Source organism: Neovison vison, chromosome 4, assembly GCF_020171115.1.
Source record: "Neovison vison isolate M4711 chromosome 4, ASM_NN_V1, whole genome shotgun sequence".
NCBI classification, from domain to species: domain Eukaryota; kingdom Metazoa; phylum Chordata; class Mammalia; order Carnivora; family Mustelidae; genus Neogale; species Neogale vison.
The window spans coordinates 48,821,700-48,846,528 of record NC_058094.1 but is presented as its reverse complement, the minus strand read 5'-3'; the positions used below and the strand labels follow the sequence as shown (position 1 = coordinate 48,846,528).

Genomic DNA, 24,829 nt, shown 5'->3' with positions numbered 1-24,829 from the left:
GTGGGTGTACTCGGGATATCAGTTTTAAGAAAGAATACCCAAGTAAGATGTGGATCTTGAAATTGATTCTTTTAAAACTATCTTGTATTTTTTAAGACTCTTGGATAGCTTTCATGTACACTCAGTGATACATGTGCTCTAGCTTAAACTTGCTGCTTTAGTATAATACAAAGGGATGACTTCTTTTGATGAGGTAAAATGGATGGTTGTAGTCAGGGATGATTTCACAATGAAAGATGAATGGCACTTTGATAATGTAAAGGGAAAATATTCAAGTCAAAGTATACAGCTGGAGAAAAAGTGTATCAGCTGCTGCTCTATGGAGTGTAATAAAGATTCAAACATTTTAACATAAAATCCCAAATCAGGACACAAGACTAGAGCATGAGGACACAGCTAGATCTCAGGATGTCCGGCACAGGGGACCTTCCTAAAGGAAAGCACCAGAAGCATTCACAAAGGAAATGAACCATGCTCACTGAGAAACAACTGGCCGATTTGGAATCTTTGTTCAGCAAGAACCCATACCCCACTCCCAGCCTTCAGAAAGAAATGGCCTCGAAACTGGAGATCCATCCCACCATACTGCAGGTATGGTTCAAGAACCACAGAGCAAAACTCAAGAAAGCCAAACAGCAATTAGCTGGAGCAGAAGTCAAGACCAGCTCTTCCAAGGGACCCATGGATTCCTCCCAGGATTCCCCCGTGGTGCCCACCAAGCCTCCCTGTTTTATACAGATCACCCAACACCTTCCTTCCAACTCAGCATATGCTCCAATATGAAGGTTCTCCCAGACCATTCTGTTGGCCACAAAATCGTCCACTTTGGCTGCTGCCGAGACCTTAACATCTACTCCCTTTGTCCCATTATGGAATCTCGAATTCTTCCCACAAGCTTCACTGCTTATTCTCTTGGTTCTTCGTCTCCACAAAGAACTTAATGAGCAAAGCCAGATGCAAAAGGTCACATACTGTAATGATTCACGACGATTCCCGTAGGAGAGATTCGAGATCCACACAACATGGATGCATTCCAGAAACACTCCGTGAAACAAAAGAAAGACACACAAGCACCCGTTGGGTAGAACTGAGTGGAGAGAGTCACTCAACAAACTTCAGCGACGGGAATGTTTTGTGTTGTAATTAGGATGACAGGAACCTGCACTAAATTCACCCAAAGACACAGAATGGCAATACTGTATTACATACACCACAAGAAGCAATCATGGGGCAGGATGAAGGCTCCAGCCATGGCGGTAATTATTTTGCAATCTATAAATGTATCAAATCAACGCAATGTACACTTCATACTTGTATCTCAGTAAAGCTGGAGACAATGTTTAAATTCTATCTCAATAAACATATACAATGAGACTATTAGAGAAAAAAAATCCCAATTCATCCATGATTTGATTTGAAAGGTTGGTTGAGACCAATGGAGAAGCAAAGTAAGATTCTAAGCAGGAGAGGGACAGTATTAGCTATATTTAAAAAAAATGGAAAAAAGAAAGATGATTATTAGTTGTGGTGTGGAAGAAGTCTGACTTGAAGAAAGGAGAGAGCTGAGTTAAAATATACGGGTTAATATAACAGTGGAAATTTCAAGTTTGAATAGTGGACTACATTGAATGGTGTTCTGCCAAAATTCATTTCCAACTGGAGCCTCAGATTGTGATCTTATTTGAAAATAAGGTCTTTACAAATGTAACTAAGTTAAGATGAAGTCATACTGCAGTTGGGTGGGCCCTTAATCTAATGACTGGTATCTTTTTTTTTTTTTAATTTTATTTATTTATTTGACAGAGAGTGAGTGAGAGAGAGAGAGAGAGTGCATGAGCTGGGCAGAGAGGGGCAGTGAAAAGGGGAGAAGCAGGCTCCTTGCTGAGCAGAGAGACCGGTGCAGGACTCTATCCCAGGACTCTGGGATAATGACCTGAGCCAAAGGCAGCTGCTCAACTGACTGAGCCATTCAGGTGCCCCTGATGGCTGGTGTCTTTACAGAAGACCAAGCAAAAGCAGGGAGGAGACACACAGGGAGAACACCATGTGACAGTGGAGGCAGAGACTGGGGTGATGAACCACAAATCAAGGAACACCAAGGATTGTTGGCAACCAGCAAAAGCTAGGAGAAGGGTGTAGAACAGTTTCTCCCTCAGACTTTCAGAAGGACCAAATTTGCAGGCACCTGAATTTCTATAGGCCTGTAGCCTATAGAACTGTGAGGGGATAAACTTGTGTTGTTTCAAGCTACTCAGTTTATGGCAATTTGTTGTGGCAACCCTTGGAAGTTAGCAAAGTGGGTGACTGTGATGTTGCATGAGCAACTTGGATGGAGGTCTATATTGTAAAATAGCTACAAAGTCATTCAATTTAGTATATGTTTGTGGATAAACAAATTCTTTTGAAATACATTCTGTACAGCAGGTAGTTGAGAATCTGGGTTTGGAATTCAGCAGTGAGAACTGAGCTGGATGGAGATGTTGAACGAGGTATCACCTTTTTAGAGGCAATGGCAGAAATTATATAGTGGATCCGATTACTGGTAAGAGTCTGCATAGAACAAGAAAAGACTGGCAGGTCAAGCCTTGTAATTTGCTGACATTTAAGGAGTAGCATAAGATAAGGAACTGGGAAGTAGCAATTAGAGAGGTAGATCTGAGAGACAAAAATGTCACAAAAATCAGGGAAGCTAAGAGTTTGGAAACGGAGGTCAGTGGTGTCTCATGCTGCACAGAAACTGCAAATTTTGTCATTTTGCCTTCATAAGTATTTTGTAAAGGTGCACAGACTCTGCCTTTGTTCACGAAGTGGTATTTTAGATTTCCATTCATTATTTCTTAAGCTCAGTTAAAAGTGGTATTTATTCCTTCCAGTAAAATGTTGAATAAACTTCAGCTTTTGCAAACTTAACCGAATTCTTAATGCTTAATTAAGAATTAAATTCATTTTTCAGTGATTTAAGTCTTTAAAAATTTCAATTGATCAAAGTCCTTTAAAACCATTATTCATGTCTTGTTGAAGATAGGGATTGGGCAAAGAATATTATATTCCATTTTGGGAAGATACGGGGGAAGAGAGAAGCAGGTATTTTTTCTTTTGTTGTGTTTTCTCCATAATTAATGATAAATTCAGACAGTTCTCAAAAGTTACATTTGAAGAAAAGAAACTTGCTTTGAATAATGACATTTTTATAGGAGTAAAGTTTGGAATGAAAATACCTGAGCTTAGTATAAAATTCTGATTATTACTAATGTATCTGGTGGTTGACCATAAAACCTACAAATTTCAAGCAAATTTGGGCTAGTATAGTTATAACTCAACCAAGTCTTACTTGGCTCCTTTCTCATATTCACCTCTAAATACTGTGAAGATTTTGAGTTGTTTATCACATTTCACTTGTGCATATGGTATTGTTTATACACATTAGTTTCTACATATGGAAATGTACATATGGATGTTATGATGCACAATTTCTTAAACTAAATTCTTGATCTGTCTAGAATAGGCTACATTTGTAACTCCAGAGTTTATTTCTAAATCCTTGCCAGCAGTCCACTCTCTAGATCTTTTCCTCTGTTAATCTCTAAGTACTGAAGGTTGTGTCCAAGATATTTATTTTTATTGTCAGTGAATCACATTGTAATGGCCCATAAATATAGTGGTGACTAACTTCGTTAAAAGTTAAACATTTTAATACTAAAGTAATAAAAAAGTTATAAAAATATTATCACAGGGGCACCTGGGTGGCTCAGTGGGTTAGGCCTCTGCCTTCAGCTCAGGTCGTGATCTCAGGGTCCTGGGATCAAGCCCCACATTGGGCTCTCTGCTCAGCAGGGAGCCTGCTTTCCCTCTCTCTCTCTGCCTGGCTCTCTGCCTACTTGTGATCTCTGTCTGTCGAGTAAATAAATAAAAAATCTTTAAAAAAATATTATCACATAGTTTATACATTTATATCCGTAAGACTCATATGTACACAGGTATGCATACACATCAACATACACATACACCAACATGCGTAATAGCAATCCTTCCCAAATCTTAAACCATTAGGAAGGAGAATGAATACACATATCAATACATACCTAAAATAATCATAATACTTATATGTTTCATGTTAATAAACATGTAAAATTCTCTAATGATTTCAGGTATTTTTTGAGAGTAAATGATAAACAACTATGTTTTTATCATTTTTTTCCATATAATAGCAGCCTGAGTCAAACAATGTGCTCAAAAATGTTCCTGAAAAATGGTGCCTTGGGAAAGTTCCAAGGTGCATTTTGAATGCCTCATTCATGTATTTAATGGATATTCATTGTGCACTTACTTTGCTTCAGGAAAGATGACATGTCCTATATTGACTTTAATGATTCTTTAAAATATTTTTTTTCTGAATAAATTTCTGGGCCTTAAAATTTTTATTTATTTATTTATTTTTTTTAAAAAAGATTTTATTTATTTATTTGACAGAGAGAGATCACAAGTAGGCAGGATGGGGAGGGCAAGCAGGCTCCCTGCCAAGCAGAGAGCCTGATGTGGGACTTGATCCCAGTACCCTGAGATCATGACCTGAGCCAAAGGCAGAGGCTTAACCCACTGAGCCACCCAGGCGCCCTGGGGTTTTTTAAATTAAAAACTGATTGATTAGAAGGTACCATGAACTGAATTGTGTCCCCCTCCAAATTCATACTTTGATGCCCTATCCCCCAATGTGACTGTATTGGAGATAGGGTCTTTAGAAAGGTAATTACAGTCAACTGGGGTCATAAGGCTAGGCCCTAATCCGACAAGACTGGTGTCCTTAGAAGAAAAAGAGGGTTCTCTCTGCATGCACAGAAGAAAGGCATGTAAAGACACAGGGAGAGGGTAGCCATCTATAAGCCAGGAAGAGAGGTCTTACCAGAAACTGTGACAGCACTTTGATCTCTAGCCTGCAGAACTGTGAGAAAATAAATTTCAGCTTTTTAAGTCATTCAGTCTGTGGCTTTTGTTATGGCAGCCTGAGCAGACTATCCCAGAATGCATACATGTCTAGAAAAAAAGGGGTAACACTATTTTAGAAGCAGATGAAAAATTAAATCAAGATAATAGGCTGAAAGCCATAAATGTCTAGAAATGACAAAAGAAAAGATTTAAAACATCCACAATACTGGAAAACAAACAGGAAAGTGCTAGCTAGAAAACAAGAAATTTGAAGTTTTTTTAAGACAAAAAGCACATGGGTTGAGATGTTAACTCATTCAATTCTCACAAATTATGATGTGTACAACACTGCTGTTAATAATGAAAAAAAACACTGCCCAAACACCGACAAAAGATATTTGTTGCAAAGTAAGAGACTTTCTGGAAGTTTTGGGGGTGGATTTAAGGGGTGAGAAGGGCCTACTGTCAATCATTAAGATGATTACATAAGGAACAACATTCAGAGTAATGAAGTTGGTTGCTTTCTTTCACCCCTAGCCTTCACCAAGTGAATAGAAGAAGAAGTCACTGCCTCCAGGATGTAACAGTGAGATGGGATTTGGGCTTGAAAAGCTGAGCTGGAACCCAAGTGAACGATAAAAATAAGAAGACCTGGGTGGACTCTGTCCAGAAGATGAGTTAGTGGTAAACTTCTTGGCAATGTGTTTTTTTCCCACAATCACTGTAGAAAGAATATTGTAAATGGAACAGAATCTATAGCAATGGTTTACCACATGGTGGAGTGAGGTAAGGACGTAGAATAAGAGGGTGTTGAGTGGGAATGATTTTCTCTGGGTGCGGGCAGTAAAGGGGCGGTATTGGCTGTATCCAATTTAGTAAAAGCTAGAAGTGACTGAAAGTTAGTTTCTTTTTTATTATCACTATATGCTGATAATCCTGAATAATATTGATAATAAAATACTTCTACCTCCAAGGTAGACCTCTCCTATTGTTCCCTTTTTGTACACTACCAATCTACATAGGTTATGGGGAATTTCAAGTACAAAGATGATAACATAAGCCAAGGATTACCAAACAATTGTGCAAAATCGGCTTTGTCAGAAGCACTAAAGTAAACAAACGAAAAACTAATATGAGAGGAAACACATAAAACAGACAATAATTAAAAATAGAGATAAGAGGAGCACTTGGCCTAAACCCAGCAGGAGAAGAGAAATAATAAAGATCAGAGCAGAAATCAATGAAATAGAAACCAAAAATAACAGTAGAACAAATCAACAAAACTAGGAGCTGGTTCTTTGAAAGAATTAATAAGATTGATAAACCCCTGGCCAGACTTATCAAAAAGAAAAGAGAAGGGACCCATATAAATAAAATCATGAACGAAAGAGGAGAGATCACAACCAAAACCAAAGAAATACAAACAATTATAAGAACATACTATGATCAACTCGACACCAGCAAATTTGACAATCTGGAAAAAATGGATGCATTCCTAGAGACACATAAACTACCACAACTGAACCAGGAAGAAATAGAAAACCTGAACAGACCCATAACCAGTAAGGAGATTGAAGCAGTCATCAAAAATCTCCCAATAAACAAGAGCCCAGGGCCAGATGCCTTCCCAGTGGAATCTACCAAACATTTGAAGAATAATTAATTCCTATTCTCCTGGAACTGTTCCAAAAAATAGAAATGGAAGGAAAACTTCCAAGCTCATTTCATGAGCCAGCATTTCCTTGATCCCCAAACCAGACAAAGGCCCCATCAAAAAAGAGAATTACAGACCACTATCCTTGATGAACACAGATGTGAAAATTCTCACCAAAATATTAGCCAGTACAATCCAACAGCACATTAAAAGGATTATTCAACCAAGTGGGATTTATTCCAGGGCTGCAAGGTTGGTTCAACATCCACAAATCAATCTATGTGATATAATACATTAATAAAAGAAAGAACAAGAGCCCCATGATACTCTCAATAGATGCTGAAAAAGCATTTGACAAAGTACAGCATCCTTTCTTGATCAAAACTCTTCAAAGTGTAGGGATAGAGGGCACATACCTCAATATCATCAAAGCCATCTATGAAAAACCCACAGCGAATATCATTCTCAATGGAAAAAAAAACTGAAAGCTTTTCCACTCTAAGGTCAGGAACACAGCAGGGATGTCCATTATCACCACTGCTATTCAACATAGTACTAGAAGTCCTAGCCACAGCAATCAGACAACAAAAAGAAATTAAAGGCATTCAAATTGGAAAAGAAGAAGTCAAACTATCACTCTTTGCAGATGATATAAAACTATATGTGGAAAACCCAAAAGACTCCACTCCAAATCTGCTAGAACTTGTACAGGAATTCAGTAAAGTGTCAGGATATAAAATGAATGCACGGAAATCAGTTGCATTTCTTTACACAAACAAGACAGAAGAAAGAGAAATTAAGGAGTTAATCCCATTTACAATTGCACCCCAAACCATAAGATACTTAGGAATAAACCTAACCAAAGAGGCAAAGAATCTATACTCAGAAAACTATAAAGTACTCATGAAAGAAAATGAGGAAGACACAAAGAAATGGAAAAATGTTCCACGCTCATGGATTGGAAGAACAAATACTGTGAAAATGCCTATGCTACCTAAAGCAATCTACACGTTTATGCAATCCCTATCCAAATCCCATCCATTTTTTTCAAAGAAATGGAACAAATAATCCTAAAATTTATATGGAACCAGAAAAGACCTCAAATAGCCAGAGGAATATTGATAAAGAAAGCCAAAGATGGTGGCATCACATTTCCAGACTTCAAGCTCTATTACAAAGCTGTCATCATCAAGACAGTATGGTACTGGCACAAAAACAGACCCATAGATCAGTGGAACAGAATAGAGAACCCAGAAATAGACCCTCAACTCTATGGTCAACTAATCTTCGACAAAGCAGGAAAGAACATCCAATGGAAAAAAGACAGCCTCTTCAACAAATGGTGTTGGGAAAATTGGACAGCCACATGCATAAAAATGAAATTGGACCATTTCCTTATCCTGGACCATGAAAATAGACTCAAACTGCATGAAGGTCCTCAATGTGAGACAGGAATCCATCAAAATCCTTGAGAAGAACATAGGCAGCAACCTCTTTGATCTCAGCTGCAGCATCTTCCTCCTAGGAACATCACCAAAGGCAAGGGAAGCAAGGGGAACAATGAACTATTGGGACTGCATCAAGACGAAAAGCTTTTGTACAGCAAAGGAAACAGTTAACAAAACCAAAAGACAACTGACAGAATGGGAGAAGATATTTGCAAACAACATATCAGATAAAGGGCTAGTATCCAAAATCTATAAAGAACTTAGCAGACTCCACACCCAAAGAACAAATAATCTAATCAAGAAGTGGGCAGAGGACATGAACAGACATTTCTGCAAAGAAGACATCCAGATGGCTCACAGACACATGAAAAAGTGCTCCACATCCGTCGGCATAAGGGAAATACAAATCAAAACCATGATGAGAATGGCTAAAATTAACAAGTCAGGAAACAACAGATGCTGGCGAGGATGCGGAGAAAGGGGAACTCTCCTACACTGATGGTGGGAATGTAAGCTGGTGCAACCAGTCTGGAAAACAGCATGGAGTTTCCCCAAAAAGTTGAAAATAGAGTGGCCCTATGACCCAGCAATTGCACTACTGGGTATTTACCCTAAAGATACCAACGTAGTGATCCGAAGGGGCACGTGCACCCAAATGTTTATAGCTGTAATGTCCACAATAGCCAAACTATGAAAAGATGTCCATCAACAGATGAATGGATAAAGAAGATGTGATTGTTATATATATTAATATATATATATTTATAAATATATATATAAATAAAACAATGGAATACTATGCAGCCATCAAAAGAAATGAAATCTTGCCATTTGCAATGATGTGGATGGGACTAGAGGGTATTATGCTTAGCGAAACAAGTCAATCAGAGAAAGACAATTATCATATGATCTCCCTGATATGAGGAAGTTGAGAGGTAACATGGGGAGATGGGGGGGTAGGAAAGGAATAAATGAAACAAGATGGGATTGGGAGGGAGACAAACCATGAGACTCTTAATCTCACAAAACAAACTGAAGGTTGTCGGGGGGAGGGGGGTAGAGGGAGGATGGTGGGACTATGGACATTGGGGAAGGTATGTGCTATGGTGAGTGCTGTGAAGTGTGTAAACCTGGCAATTCACAGACCTGTACCCTTGGGGCTAATAATACATTATATGTTAATTTAAAAAAAAAAAAAGAGGAGCACTTGAGTGGTTCAGTTAGTTAAGCATCTGCCTTCATCTCTGGTCATGATCTCTGGCTCCTGTATGAATTCCCTGCTCTGCAAGGAGCCTGCTTCTCTCTCTTCCTCTGTCCTACCCCCAGCACTTGTGTGCTCTCTCCCTCTCTCTCTCTCCCCTTCTCAAAGAAATAAAATCTTTCAAAAAATGGAGATAAGAGAAGATATGTATTTTTAGTCAGATATTTAGTCAGAATAGGTTACTTTGAAAGAGAAACAATTAGAAACCTGGAGATAAAGAGTTTGACCAGCCCCCCGCCCCACAAAAAGCAATGAAAACAGCGAAAGATATTATAGAGAAATCTTTTTTCACAACTGAGGAAATATGCAAGTATTCAGATTAAAAAAGATCACCAAATGCAAGTGAAACAAAAAAGAGAAAACACAAAGAGCAAACCACCATAAATCTCAGAACACTAAAATTAAAGTGAAAAGTGTTGAGATCTTCTAGAGGTGGGAAAAAAATCCCTATGAAGCATTAGACTGGCATCAGATTTCTCTTTGGAGCCACTGGATACTAGAAGCTAATAAAGCAACATCTCAAAATTTCTAAGGATAAATGAATTTTCTTTGAACTCCATACTGCCAAACCCTATAAAAAATCAGCTTTTTGCTATACTCTGGGAGACTTTACTTTCTAAGTATAACCCTGTCTGGCTTAGCGAGCAATAAATTTAATTTTTCTGTCAGGTATTGCATGGTGGCCTCTTCCTTTGACATTAGGAACAGAATTTAAAAGGTAAAATGGTTAAAAAGAGGAAAAATATGAAGGAGTTTGGATTTTAGTTAGTAGATGTAGATTTATGGAAAAATCTCTGTTGAGAAATTCAGTTTAGGTCTTGAGGCTAAAGTAGATGCTAAAATCTTGCCCCAAATCTAAGTTTGGGAACCACATGCTGAAGAGAAATATGCTATTTGATAGATCAGACTGTGGGTCTATTTACCCACCTACCTTCCTTGAGTGGAAATCTTCCCTAAGAAGCAATCTTTGTCCAGATGGGTTTATTACATAGAAGAGGAAAAACACCCAGAGAAAGGATTAGGGTCTAGTTTCTTGCCTTTAAGGCACAGGAATCCCAATCACTACTAAGCATACCATGGCAGATCAATGTCTTGGTTTCTGACTAGATTGGCAATTTCTTCTGCTATGAGAAAATTAGGAAAGAGAGAGTGGATAGCAAGAAGCAGATGTGACAAGGGGGATGTGGACTATTTCAACGCCTCCAAACAAATGTCAGTTACCCTGAGGTAGATTTGTCATTGTCTTGGCAGCTGTATGTGTGGCTGTGGCTTGGAGACAGAAGCATAATCTTCTGATTCAGAGCAGAGATTGGTTTCTTTTAAAGAGATGCCAGTGGAGATGTACATAGAAAGTACTTGGCAGGAAGGGGTTCCATTTGGGTTAATAAAATAATTTAGATGTGAAGAGAAATAATTTGTAGGAAGAGGGAAACCTAGCGAATCATTCAAGAGTTGGTGAAGCAAAATCAGAGGACATCCTCAGAGGAACCAGATATAGTAAGCAAGTCAGACTAGGAAAGGGAGGAGAAGTCAGAGTGCTAATCATCAGCACATAGAGTTAGGTCACAATTCTGCACAATGGGTACAAGACTGCAGAATAGAAGTCTACACTTTCTCTGGTGGCTGTATGTGATTGTGGTTAGCTCTTAGCACCCCAGAGCACCAGGTTCCCAGTCCCTGCCCATCTAGAAGTTAGGAGGTTCAGTGTTTGACAGGGCCAAGTTCTTGGGTAGATTCTTCCTTAAGAGTGAGTGAGTAGTAAATGGTTAGCAGGAATACATTTCCTTGATTGGAAAATATTTGCATAACTTCTTTTCTCTGAAAGCAGAGAGACATCATTTGTATTCCAGGTTCACAATTAACAGTATCTAATAAAGAAATAATAACAAATGAATATTCAGTTTGATGTTGACATAAAGGAGAGGACGGTGCATACATTTAAGGGATATTCTGAGTGCCAAATTCACAGCTTCTTCTTTACCTTCTTAATGCTAGGAAGAGACATCAAATTGATCTGAAGCACTAAAGAGCCAAACTAAACATGTTCAAGAAGGTGGCAAGGAATGTGGATAAAACTTAAGTAATTTTGACTTTTAAACTAATAAAGGAAGGGATGAAATGTCTATTAGTAGTAGGTTAATAAAAAGCAAGATGAAATTATAAGTTGCTGATAACTGCTGAAACTCAGTAAGAGAACAGTGCTAGTAACTTGGCTCTGCATTGGGACTTTCCTTATGATGTAAGAAGACCATAATAGCATTCCTGCTCAGTTAGTAATTATATTTTCATAAAGAAATTTGTACTGACTGGGACACTGCCATAGTTTTGATTGCTGTCAGTTATCTACTGCTGGGGACAGACCTGTAGGACATTCATGTCATCATTAAAAACACACCAACTGATTTTTGACAAAAGTGCAAAAGCGCTTCAAAGGAGAAAGGACAGCCCTCTTGACAAATGGTGCTAGAGCAACTGGACATCTAAGGCAAAAAAGTGAACTTCAACTTAAATCTCAGACTTTATATAAAAATAAATTCAAAATGGATCATAAGGTTAAGTATAAAACATAAAATTAGAAAACTTTTTAGAAAAAGTAGAAGATACTTCTCTGGATCTGGGGCTAGGCAACGAGTTCTTAAATTTGACACCAAGAACATAATCTACAAAAGGAAAAACAGAAAACTTCACCTATTCAAAATGAAAAACTCATGCTCTTATTAGGAAGATGAAAAGATAAGCAATACCATGGGAGAAAATATTTTCAAACAACATATCCAACAAAAATCTAGTATTTAGAATATATAAATGACACTAAAACATGACAGCAAAAAATAAAAATAATTTGGGGCATCTGGGTGACTCAGTTGGTTGAGCATCCCACTCTGGTTTTGGCACAGGTCATTGTCTCAGGGTTGTGAGATCGAGCCCCACATCAGGCTCCAAACTCAGCAGGTAGTCTGCTTGAAGATTCTTTCCCTCTGCCCCTCTCAACAGCTTGAGTGCAAGTGTGTGCCTGCTTGCTCTCTCTTTCTCTGTCTGTAAATTAAATAAATATATTTAAAAAAATAAAAATTTGTTTACAAAGTAAGTAAAAACATGAATAGTCATTTCATGGAAGAGGATATGCAAATGGCAAATAAACACATGAAAAGATGTATGGTGTCATTGACCATTAGGAAATGTTAATTAAAACCACAATGACATATCAACACACACTGATCAGAATGGTTAAAATAAAAAAAGGTGACCTCACCAAATGCTGACAAGGATATGGAGAAACTGGATCCTTATACTTTGCTGGTGAGGATGTAAAATAGTACAGTCACTCTGGAAAACAGTTTGACAGTTTCTTATAAAACTAAATATACAGTTACATGATCCAATTATTATACGATATGTTAGACATTTATCCTGGAGAAGTAAAAACTTGTGCTCACTCAAAAACCTTTTCACAGATGTTTATAGCAACTTTATGTGTAAAAATCCAATACTGGAAACAACTCAGATGTCCTTCAATGACTGAATGACTGAACTCAGTTCAGCTGTATAATGGAATACTACTCAGAAAAAAGGAATGAATTACTGAAGCACACAACATCTTGAATGATTCACTAGGAAATTATACTTATTAAAAGCCAATATATAAAGATTAAATACCATTTATGATTCCATTATATAATGTCCTTGAAATGACAAAATTATACAGATGGAGACACGTTAGTGATTTTCAGGAGGAAGGGAGGGGACAGGGCAGGGATAGGGAATGAGATGCATGTGGTTATAAAAGGGAAAATCCTTTCCAGGAGAAATCCTTGATGGAACTGTTTTGTATCTTGACAGTGGTGATATGAATTTACACACACAATAACGTCACATAAAACACGCACAAATCCACAAATGAATACAAGCGAAACTGGAGAAATCTAAATAAGATCAGTGGATTATCTCTGTTAATATCCTTTATAACACTGTACTAGAATCTTATAAGATATTACCACTGGCTAAAGGATATGGGGGAGATTTCTATATAATTTCTGTTTTTAATATTTTTATATATTTTATATTTTTATACAACTATGTATAAATCTACAAGAACCCCAAATTAAAAAAAAAAAAGAACAACCAACCATCATTAACCTGAAAAACACCATCTACCTGCTTAGTTAAGTTCAGCACACTTGGGTAGAAACTTGGAGTTCTATAACCTTGCTACTCAAAAGAGTGGTCTGCTAACCTGTAGTATCAGCATCTCCTGAGATTGTCAGAAAGGCAAAATATCAGGCCCTGTTCCAGAACTTTTAAAACAGAATCTCCATTTTGACAAGTTTTTCAGATCTTGTATGCACATTAAGGTAAGAGAAACACTGTTCCATTAATAGTAGTCTTGCAAGCTTAAATCTGTAAAATGTTGGTTAGGAGCCTCAATTTTCCTTGGCTCAGGTACCTTTTTCCTCTTCTTGAGGCAGAAAGTCCTCACTTTTCTTGAATGTTAGCTGTGTCAGTATCACACATGATTCCTACAAAACTCAATGAGATGGGTTTTATTATATATCTTTTCAGATGAACTAAAGCCCAGCCTGTCTGACTGAGACGGCATGCATGAAAATAGGTGATAGAAGGTTATAAACAAATTATGACAAAGCTATAGAAGAGAAAGCTAGAAATAATTAGAACTCAATGTTTTGAGTTTTGTATTTTGATTTTAAAAAGCCAAACTAGCTTGATAGTGAATATCTTCTATAAAGTAGAGAATATTCAAGATATATGGAACACAACTGAGTGAGGATCTATTCATTAAGGTCCTACTTTAGCAATACATGCTGGAAGGTGAATTTGTTAAAACTGAATGACAGTGACTTAAACTTAGTTTGCTTACATGCAAGGTAAAGCTAATATTTTGCACAGGATAAAATTATGATAAAAGATGGGAAAATACTTGAATCTTCAAGAGGAAAATGTGGAGAACCAAGAACACCATATGGTACTATAACATAAATTTTCAAGCCTTTTCAGAGAGGCAGGGCACTCTCCTGATGAACATTATCATCAAATTTTACAGCTAAAATTACTTACCATATCTTGTGCACATAATTTGTATAGTCTGTCACATACTGTATTACACTGAATATTCAATTCGAATAACCTAGTTTCTGAAGGGCATAAAAGCACATAGCGGTAAAACTTATTCATAAATCATATGGGCATGGTTGAAGAAGCTCACTATTTGATCTATTTGTAGTCAGTACAGATTTTGAATGTGCATCACAGATTTTTATGTAAATCAGGGACATCAATAGTCATATAAATTTGCACTTACAACTTGATTTCTGTTAGTGAATGTGACAGAATCCTCCTATTGACAAGCAAACTGCAAAAGTAAAGTAAAAGACAATATAGCTTAAAAATATTGCAGGCATTCTATGGCTTTGCTCTTTTTAATTTGATATTTGAGAAGAGGTAATTGCTAGAAGAATTATGTATTTATCCTCTTGGAAACAGAAATTTATGTTTGGCTTTCTAGCAAGAGCCTGAACTCAGGGTGACCTGCAATTTATAAGTGGCTGGAATTATTATGGTTCCTGCCATGTTACCTGGAACACTATGTTCTTAAATTTGTTACTCAGGTGATATTTTTCATAAAGCCTTTAAGTTAAGCATGGCGACCCTAGAAGCAAAAGAATATACCACGTTGCTGGAGATAGGCATATTTTTGTTATACTCATGAACGGTAGATATTTTCATTTACTTGTATGTAGGTGAAATTTAAGTTTTGTGGGGATGGAAACTTTTGTAACTTACAGGGCTCCTTTAAAGAAAAAGAATAGAAATTATGAATTCTAATTTCAACAGAGAGTCTTCAATGAGGTATTCTGAAACACAAGGTTTATTAGCTTCACAGTAAATTCACTTTTATAAGGTGTCAAGATGTGTTCAAAACAGCTCAGTGTTTCAAAAATCATTATCCAGAGGTACCACTTAATACCTAGTAGGAAGTATATAATACAAAAAGTAGAAATTAGATGTTGGCAAGGTTGTGGAGAAATAAGAACTGTTATTCCTTGCGGGTTCAAGGGCTGTGGAAAACACTTTAGCAGGGCTTCCAAAAGTTAACCACAGAATTATCATGTAATCCTACAATTCCACTCTTATGTTTATACCCCAAATAATGGAAAACAGGCATTTAAACAAGTACATGTACAAGCATGTATAACAATCCTATTTACAATATCCCAAAGATGGAAATAGCTGACAATTCATCAGTAGATAAATGGATAAACAAATATAATACATATACACACAATAGAATATTATTCAGCCATAAAAAGAATGAGGTACTGTTACATGCCGCAACATGGGTGGACCTTGAAAACACTATGCTAAGTGGAAGAAGCCAGTTACAAAAAGTCACACATTGCATGACTCTATTTAGATGAAATATCCAGAATAGATGAATTTGGAGGGAGAGAACATGGACCAGTGGATAGCAGTTGGATAGCATTGTGAAGATACTAAGTGCTACTAAACTGTTCTCTTTAAAATGGATGGATTTCACTTCAATTATTTTTTTTAAATCCACCATTGATTCGTTTACTCATTAGTAACTGATTATTACTAATATTATAACATTACAATATTACATTATAGTGTACAAAATGCCAAGGAGAAGTGATCAAGTGTTTATGGAGTACTCATTATGAGAGAGGTATTTGGATACACTAAGAAGGTAAATCACATTACTTCTTAATAATTTCTTACCAAAATTAAAAAAAATGCTATGAATGCTAACACATTTATAGAATTATGTGATATTCACAATGTGTGATAAGGAAGGAATTGTCAGAGCTTCACAAAGCAAATAGGTTTGAGATAATTGTGATGGGTCAGTGGGTTTAAATAATGGAGGAAATTATGGGGGGAAGTGATGGGATAGGAACGAGTTTGGGTCTCATGGGAATTAAAGAGAGGACCAGAGAAGGAATGTTTTGGTTGGTATTTAGATGTAAAGTTGGTTAGTTATAATGAGGTCAGATAGTAGAATTGGTGTCCCAGCAGAAGGCAGGTAGTTGGTCATATTAGTGGAAGAAACAGTGTGAGTAAAGGTATAGAGACGGGAACTATCAAGTTATGTATTGAATAGTTCCTATAGGGGTTCTTAACCCAGGGTTCATGGACTACTTAACAGTTCTTATATTGGTTTCAGAAATTCCATGAACCCCTGAAATTGCATGCAATTTTTAAAATGTGCATATATATTTTTCTGGAGAAAATGTTTGTGTATGTTTAGTAGATTTTCAAAGGGTAACACCTCAACTGTTAAGATACAGCAAAATTCACTTATTGCTGGGTAAAAGGAGCTAGCAAATATTCTTCTTTTTGCATCTTAGGAACTCTTGCTCTTCATAGAGCCAGATGCTTAACATTGGATATGAATTATGAGAAGTAGCTTTAGGTGATTTTTATTCAGGTGATTCTTATCTAAAAAACCATGGTATCAACCAAGCTCCAATCAATTCCATTAGGATATGAGTGATTCATACTTGTGGTTGAAAACAAAGCATTTTGTGGTGTTCCTGGAAAGGGAACATCTTTTTGCTATCACAAACACATAAACAACCCTTCCCTCCCACTACTGTTAGAATTATGAGTGAAAGAGAGAGAGAGAAATGGTGGAAATATACAGATTCCTGATGGCTTTAGAAGCAGTGAGAAGCAAAGTAATTTGATGAGAGCTGCACCTTGACTATTTCTAATGGATTAAAGGCATATAACAGGTCTTTTAGGGGTCATGTAGTATAACATTTCACTCTAAGAAAAAAGTCTGCCTCATCCAGGAAGGATGGGTGTTTGATCTCTCTTTGAACTTTCTCAGGTATAGTAATCATCATTGCAAGCAGCCCACTTCATATAGGAGTAGTTTTCATTACCAAAAAGACTTAAGTAAAAAATGTACAGATTTTATTATTATTTTTCCAAATGACTTCTTAAAGCAGGTTAGGTCTTGAGACAAGTTGAACAGAAAGAAAAGAAAGCTTCTCCCATATATCTATCTACACCCACCCCATCCCACATTTTCCTCTGTTAGTGTGCATAAGCATTAGTGTGGTACATTTGTTACAATTGAATGAAAAGTGATTCATTATTATTAAGTAAGGTCCATTGTTTACATTAGGATTTACTTTTTGCATTATATATTTCTGTAGGTTTTGATAAATGTATATTAATATAAGTCCATCATTACAATATCATATAGAATAGTTTTATTGTCCTAAAGTTCCTTGTTCCACCTATTCATCTCTCCCTCCCTCCCCTGAATGCTTGGCAACCACTGATCTTTTTAAGGTCTCTATAGTTTGTCTTCTAGAATGTCATATAGTTAGAATCACATAGTATGTAGCGTTTCCAGACTGGCTTCTTAGCAGAATGAATTAAAGTTTCCCTCTATGTCTTTTTCTGGCTCGATAATCTTTTTTTAAATTACTGACTGATATTCTATTTTGTATATATACACAGCTTATTTATCCATTCACCTATTGAAAGACATCTTAGTTGCTTCCAGTTCTTGGCAATTATGAATAAAGCTATCATAAATCTCTGTGTCGACCATTTTGCATTCCCACCAGCAGTGATGGAGAATTCCTATGGCTCTGCCTTCCTGCAAGCATTGGTGTTGCCATTCAATAGATGTATAGTGACATCTCTTTGTTCTAATTTGCAGTTCCAGATGACCAATGATGTCAAGTGTATGCTTACTTTTCATCTGTATATTTTCTTCGGTGAGGTGTCTGCTCAGATCTTTCTTTTTTTGTTTGTTTTGGATAATGGGGTTCTTGTTCTGCTGTTGTTGAGTTTTAGGAGTTCTTTGTATATTTTGGATAATAATTCTTTATCAAATATGTATTTGGAAATATTTTCTTGCAGTCTATCGTTTGTCTTTTCATTCTCTTAACTGAAAAAATTTTATTGTGAACTAAAGTAAGGCAAATTTCATACACTGATCCTCAGTTTGTTTTCTGAAACTACACAGGACAAATCTAATTCCTCTTCCATACAGTGGACAAATATATCTGAAAGGCAATTTTCATTTCCTTTCCATAATGAATCTTAATTTGCTAGGATACCATGTTATTGAGGATGTTTTCATGTGGTATGATATTGAGACCCCCCTAATCATAATCATGGGTGCCTCTCAGGAAGCATTCTGTCAATATTCCTTTTATGAAGTGATGCCAAGAAACAAGCAATACTATAGACATATTTTAATCGACACAAATAAGAGTGGTACTATGCATTCTGCAATATTATGTTATGCATTCTGCAATATCATGCAATATTATGTTATTGTTATTATTTTTGTTTTAAAATAGTTGACTCATATTGAGTCATTTTCCTTGACTGGGTCTTCCAGCAATTTCTATGTAACACTCTCTCAGTCTACATTCAAGTGATTTAATACTTTAAATTTTTATTTGGAACTCTACACCTCTATCTGGTATATTTCAAAAATATTTTAATTGCATTTCATGATTCCAAAAGAGTTTTCACCATTTTTTGTTATTGAAGAATAGTTGACATACAATGTTCTATTAGTTTCAGGTGTACAACATAGTGCTTTGACAAATCTGTATATTAATCAGTGCTCAGTCCAATAAGTGTCATCACCATCTGTCACCATACAATGTTATTATTGACTATATTCCCTATGCTATACTTTTCTCATCTTATTTGATTCTTATAACCCCATGAATAAGGCTGTTCAAATGAAATTATCCTCCATTCCAGTGAGGACACTGAGGTTCTAGAAACTGAGAGATATGTCCAAGTCTATGTCAAATTCTTCTCTAAAATAAAGTTAATTGGACTTCTTTACTAGCAACCTCCACTTGCTATCTAGAGATTACTATTTTATTTTCTAAGTGCTCAAAAATCATGTTTAACAATCTATTCTAGAGTTCCACTAGGGATTCATGTAAAACTTTGTGACCCAATTTCCAAATTCTAAATCATACTCCTTTTTGAGAATTAATACATGTTCTCATATTAGAAATTATAACAGAATTTAAAAATCATCTCCATTATTATCTTATATTGGTGTAATTATAAATAATTTAATTGTAAATTAATTGGCTCTTATTTTACAAATAACAGAATTAAGACTACTGAATGTCAAAATACTGCATATGAGCACCATTTTTGGTAGACCATTTATTAATACTTATTGATTCTTGTTGAATATTATATATGATGTTCACTCAGGACAAATAATGTCCTCACTTTCACATCAATAAAAGAAAAAAATTACTGAAAATTTTCAAGTCTTTCATTATTTCAAAACTGCTGTGAGTTTGGATAGAACTTTAATTTTCCATATTTTCAAATCTCATTTTGTTAAATCACTTTTGCTAAATTTTAGAATTGTTGGAGTTTTTCTGTTTTTGGGTTTTTTTTTTTGTACAATGCTCATGACCTTCCCTCCCTCCTTTCCTCCCTCCCTCCCTTTCCTTCTTTGTTCTTTCCTTTTCCCTTTCAATCAAAATGAAGCCAAATAAAATAGCAAGATACTTGCAAATTTTCTTAACATGTTTAATTTCTTGTTTTTGTAACACAAAGGCAATTAATTACTATAAATATTTATTTTATCTTCACAAAAGGAAGCCCAAGTATTTCCATAATGAATAAGAGCAATATTCTAGGAGAAACTATATATATATACACATATATATATGCATATATATGTATACTTTTTTTAACAGAATTATTTCACTTTAATATAAATGTCTGAAATTCTTTGTGCTATCTTAAAAAATTTGTCAGTGATTAACTCAGTTCTGTCTAGGACATTTATATAACATCTTGGAGATTATTGAAGTATATTGTTTGCCATTTTCAAACACTTATGTTCTCAGCACCATTTAACTGACCATATGGGAAATTCATCACTAGGGAATTTCCGTGAGAAGTTGTATTTAAAAAGTAGTTGTAGTAAAAATTCTGGTAATTTTTCATAGTGTAAGACATATCTTTAATGCTATTTTTTATTTACAAAGAAATCTCTCAGTTACAATTAACTAGATTAAATTGTTTAAATTCTAATTCTTTTTCTCTCCCCATCTCTAACACCTTTAGGTTATGGTACAACTCAGAACCAGTAGAGCCTCAAAGTAGGTGGATTGGTATACTAAAAGTGAAGGAGTGTTTCCAAATCTGGATTATCAGCTTCTGGATAATTGTCATTTTCAATGTAATTCAAAATATTAAAAAATATTGCATATATTGAATCCTAGGCTCTACTAAAATCCCTACCTCTTCAGCCTGGAAAGAATGCTTCATTTTCTTATACTTTGATAATCTATTAAAATGAACTTTTTCCCTATTTTACCAACTATAAGCTAATAATTATCTAAATGAAAATTTATGTACAGAACATCTAACATAATCCAATAATATAAATTATTGATTATCCTTAGTGTTAGTGTTAGATGTTTTTGGGGTGTAAGGTAAACTTTGAAGGACGTCTCAGAAGTTTTCTAATCCAATTCTACTTAAACAAGAATCCTCTCTACATTGTGTCTAGATAGATACTTATCCAGTCTTTCAGGATAGATCCTCTGTTGACTTCTTGAGGTAATGTAAAAGATTGGAAAAATAAGATCATAGTATAATAGTGTATTGTCTAAATAGCTCTCTTACTGGACCTTCACCATCATGACATTTTATAGTAGATTTAAAAAAAATTCAGGGGCACCTGGGTGGCTCAGTGGGTTAAAGCCTCTGCCTTCAGCTCAGGTCATGATCCCAGGGTCCTGGGATCAAGCCTGGCATCCCATCAGGCTCGCTGCTCAGCAGGGAGCCTGCTTCCCTTCCTCTCTCTCTGCCTACTTGTGATCTCTGTCTGTCAAATAAATAAATAAAATCTTAAAAAAAAATTCAATAGATAATCAGTTGGAATTTCATTCCCCTGCCCTATTTTTTGTGCTCCTTGTTATATATTTTACAGTTAAAGACCTTAAATTATTTTTTAATTGTTAGAAGTGACTATATAATTATTATTGAGGACTCAGAAAATATAGAAAAATGAAGAAAGAAAACAATAGGAGTTTTAGGTATACTAGTCAAAGAAAAATCATTATTAACATTTTGATGTATTCTTTAAGTTTTTGTTCTATATACAGGTTGAAAAATATTTGAGATTAGGTGATATGTACAAATCTCTATTCTCCTTTTTATTATTAATAATATAACTTTTAAAAAAGAGATTTTGTTTATTTATTTGACGGAGAGAGATCACAAGTAGGCAGATGCAGGCAGAGAGAGAGAAGGGGGAAGCAAGTTCCCTGCTGAGCAGAGAGCCCTATGCGGGGGCTCAATCCCAGGACCCTGAGGTCATGACCTGAGCCAAGGGCAGCCACTTAACCGACTGAACCACCCAGGTGCCCCAACAATATAACATTTTTATAAAATTAGAATTTCCTTGTAAACATTTTAATAGTTACATAGTAACCATATTTACTTAGTTACATAGTAACCATATTTAATGTAAAATGCTTTCTAGTTTTTTTCATATCATGGCACACTAGAAAATTAGCATTTTTAAGACAGGCTGAGGTGAATAGATAAAGCTTGCGGCCAGTGGCAACTGCCCTGGGGGTCTGGCCATGTAGACAGACCCTGTTATTATCTTTGAGGGCTGAGAAGATCAGTGATTCTGCAATCCCATCTACAGTGTGATAGAACCACCAGTAGTGCAATTTGTAAGGTTTCTCTGTATTGTTCTAATATTTAAGATGATTATACATTCGTATCATTACAGATAATCTTGCAATATCATCTTTGACCATGAAGTTTTTTACACATTTAGGATATTTCCTTAAAATTCTCAAAAATGGTGGCACTGAATATTTTGGCGTATTGCTACTTCTAAGAATTCTGATACATGCCAATTGTTTTTCTAAGGATGAGTCAGAAAAATTTGGGAATGTCTATTTTACCCTCTCTTTTCTACATTGAAAACTCATTTAACAACATTTCTGCTAATTTGGTAGGCTGAACAATGGCATGTAATTTTGATTACCAGGTTTTGGTTACTCTGCAGGTGAATGGTTTCGCATTTACTTGTAAGTCACTCTTTTCACTTGTTAATTGCTGGTTTTGAGGTTATATTCTTTTGCTTATCTCTTTGTACGAACATTTCATATGTTATATATATGCAAATATTTTTCTCTGTTTAACACAGAGAAGTTTTAATTTTTGTTTTGTTGAATTACAACATTTTTCTTTGTCATTTTCCAGCTTGGACAGTTCTCCATATATTTGATAAAGATTAACTTTAATTTTCAAAAATTAATTTTTTTTGAAGTTTCATTTCTCTGAAAGCTATTTGGCCCCATGGCCTGATGAGAGGGTCTAAACATAATCACTTTTTTTCAAATAGCTCACCACCTAATACAATTCTTTGAATAATCTTCCATTTTCTTGTAATTTATGATGTCATCTTCATTTTTCTTTACTGTATTCTTCTTCTTTTTATATTAATCAGATTCTTATTTCAAACTAGCCTAATTAATCTGTCCCATATATCCAAATATTTACAAATAATATGTAATTCTTAATTCATAGCTTTATTACAGGGATCAATTCCCTTCCACTTATAGGCCTGGTCAGAATGGAAAATGTGTGCATTGTGTTGGTAAGGAGAGATGGGGATGAGAATAGGCTGGGAGGAAGGAGAAGAAATTAAGAGCTTTCTGATATATTTTTCCATAATAGGAATTAAATGAGTCTACACAACTGAATTTCTTTACTAACCATTTCTTCTACCCCTTGATTATTGTTTTCGTTTGATCTCTTTTCAACTTTACAATTATTTCAATAACGTATACCGCTGCAGTAGATCTAGTGGGAGGGCACTAGAGGGCAGTGTAAGTGCAGGTTTATGGCTACAAAACTTGATACTACTCAAAGGCAGTTCTGAATTAAGTTCAAATTTTGTTATGACTGATTGCTGCTGTGTCTCTTTTTCTTAACTTAATCCATGCTTTGGTTCAGGAGTCTATTGCATAGTAGGAACCAGTGCTGAGCAGACTATTGTCTACTGCCAGGGAGCTTGTACACCTAAGAAAAGCCTCATTTTGGTCTGACCCTATGAATTCATTCATTCATTCATTCATATTTTTTAACAAAGAGTCAGTTGAAAAATGTATCTAGTCTTGGAATTATGAATAATTTTTACTTTCCTTTTATGCTAGCTGTTCAAATTTGCCATAGTGGACAGGTATAAAATATACTATGAAAAACAAAAAAATGCTATAAAAACAATATCTTTTATTGTTTCTAGCAGTCAAAACTGATTGCAAATTATTAAAGGATTGTGTTTATGTTAGGGAAAGAAGCGGAGGAAAAATCCATTAAACTGTGTTTTTCTATATTGTTAGCAAGGGATGCTGAAAACTTAGCTATAAGGCATTGATGGAGCCAGTGAAAAGTGCAAGTTGAAAAGAAAAGAAAGATGTAAATCACTGGAGACTAGGCTCCCTATGTGACAAGTTCTGCCTCATGCTGCTCCTCATCTGCAAAGCCTTGTAGCTTTTGCCACTTCCTTGTGGGCATTGCTCTGAAAGACTTTGTGTCCAGGCTTTGGAAACCACATCAAGGACTTGGGAGATTTCTCTCTAGCAGATTGATCTCTAGCTGATTTGATCCACTGTGGGAGCTGACACAGTGAGCTCCACGTCAGGGGCACTATAGCCATGATGTGTTCCAAACTGGAACTCAGAATATAATTTCTCAGAGATTAGTTCTATAGTTCTTTTCAAGCAGTTCTGTTCTAAGTAAATTGTATTCCACAGGCCTACTCTGGCATCTGAGTGTTATTTTTACTATTTCTCCAATGGAAAAATGTATTGGGAGTTTCAAACAACCAGTGATTTTTCGAAACATCATCTATGCTTTTTAATAAGGAGGCTGGGGAGGGTCATCTGTATGAGAGAATGGCAGGGAGGTAGTAGGTCTCTTTCATTCAGGAGTCACTAGCAACCCTGGAAGTATAATGTGGTGTTAGCAGCTACCTTTAAGGACAGATTAGAGTTAAAAATTAAATTTGCAATTAAGTTAAACTAGCCCATGTCCAAGCATTTAAAGCTATCCACAGGCAACAAACCCCTCCCCACATCCCTCAAAAAACATCTTGAAAGGAGCAAATTGCCTAAGAATTCTAATTATCTGTTGAAGTCCTTTGCCAATATTTCACTTGGAGTAGAATTCTCATATGTATTTATGTCAGTGAGTAGGCAGCCTTTTCTTTTGACCAATTAAAACTCAAGTCTTGAGAAGTTTTTATTTTCATTGTTTAAATCTTATTCAGTCTTTTACGGAATTTATCTGCCAAAAGTACACTATGGGTCCATAATTACTTAAATTTTTTAGATTCAGTAAGCCTCAGGTGTGAATAAAAGCGAAAAATGGCTCCTCCAAAGATGTCCACATTCTTATCTTTGGAACCTGTGACTATGTTATGCTCATGGCAAAAAGAACTTTGCAGGTTATATA

The 24,829-nt window shown here is 35.7% G+C and overlaps 1 protein-coding gene and 1 pseudogene across 1 annotated transcript in view; one reads left to right on the top strand and one right to left on the bottom strand.

The window, feature by feature from the left end:
• Positions 1-24,829, bottom strand: part of CNGB3 (cyclic nucleotide gated channel subunit beta 3) — a 157,964-nt gene that overhangs the window by 91,708 nt on the left and 41,427 nt on the right. The window lies entirely within an intron of this gene.
• LOC122905249 lies at positions 409-941 on the top strand (annotated as a pseudogene).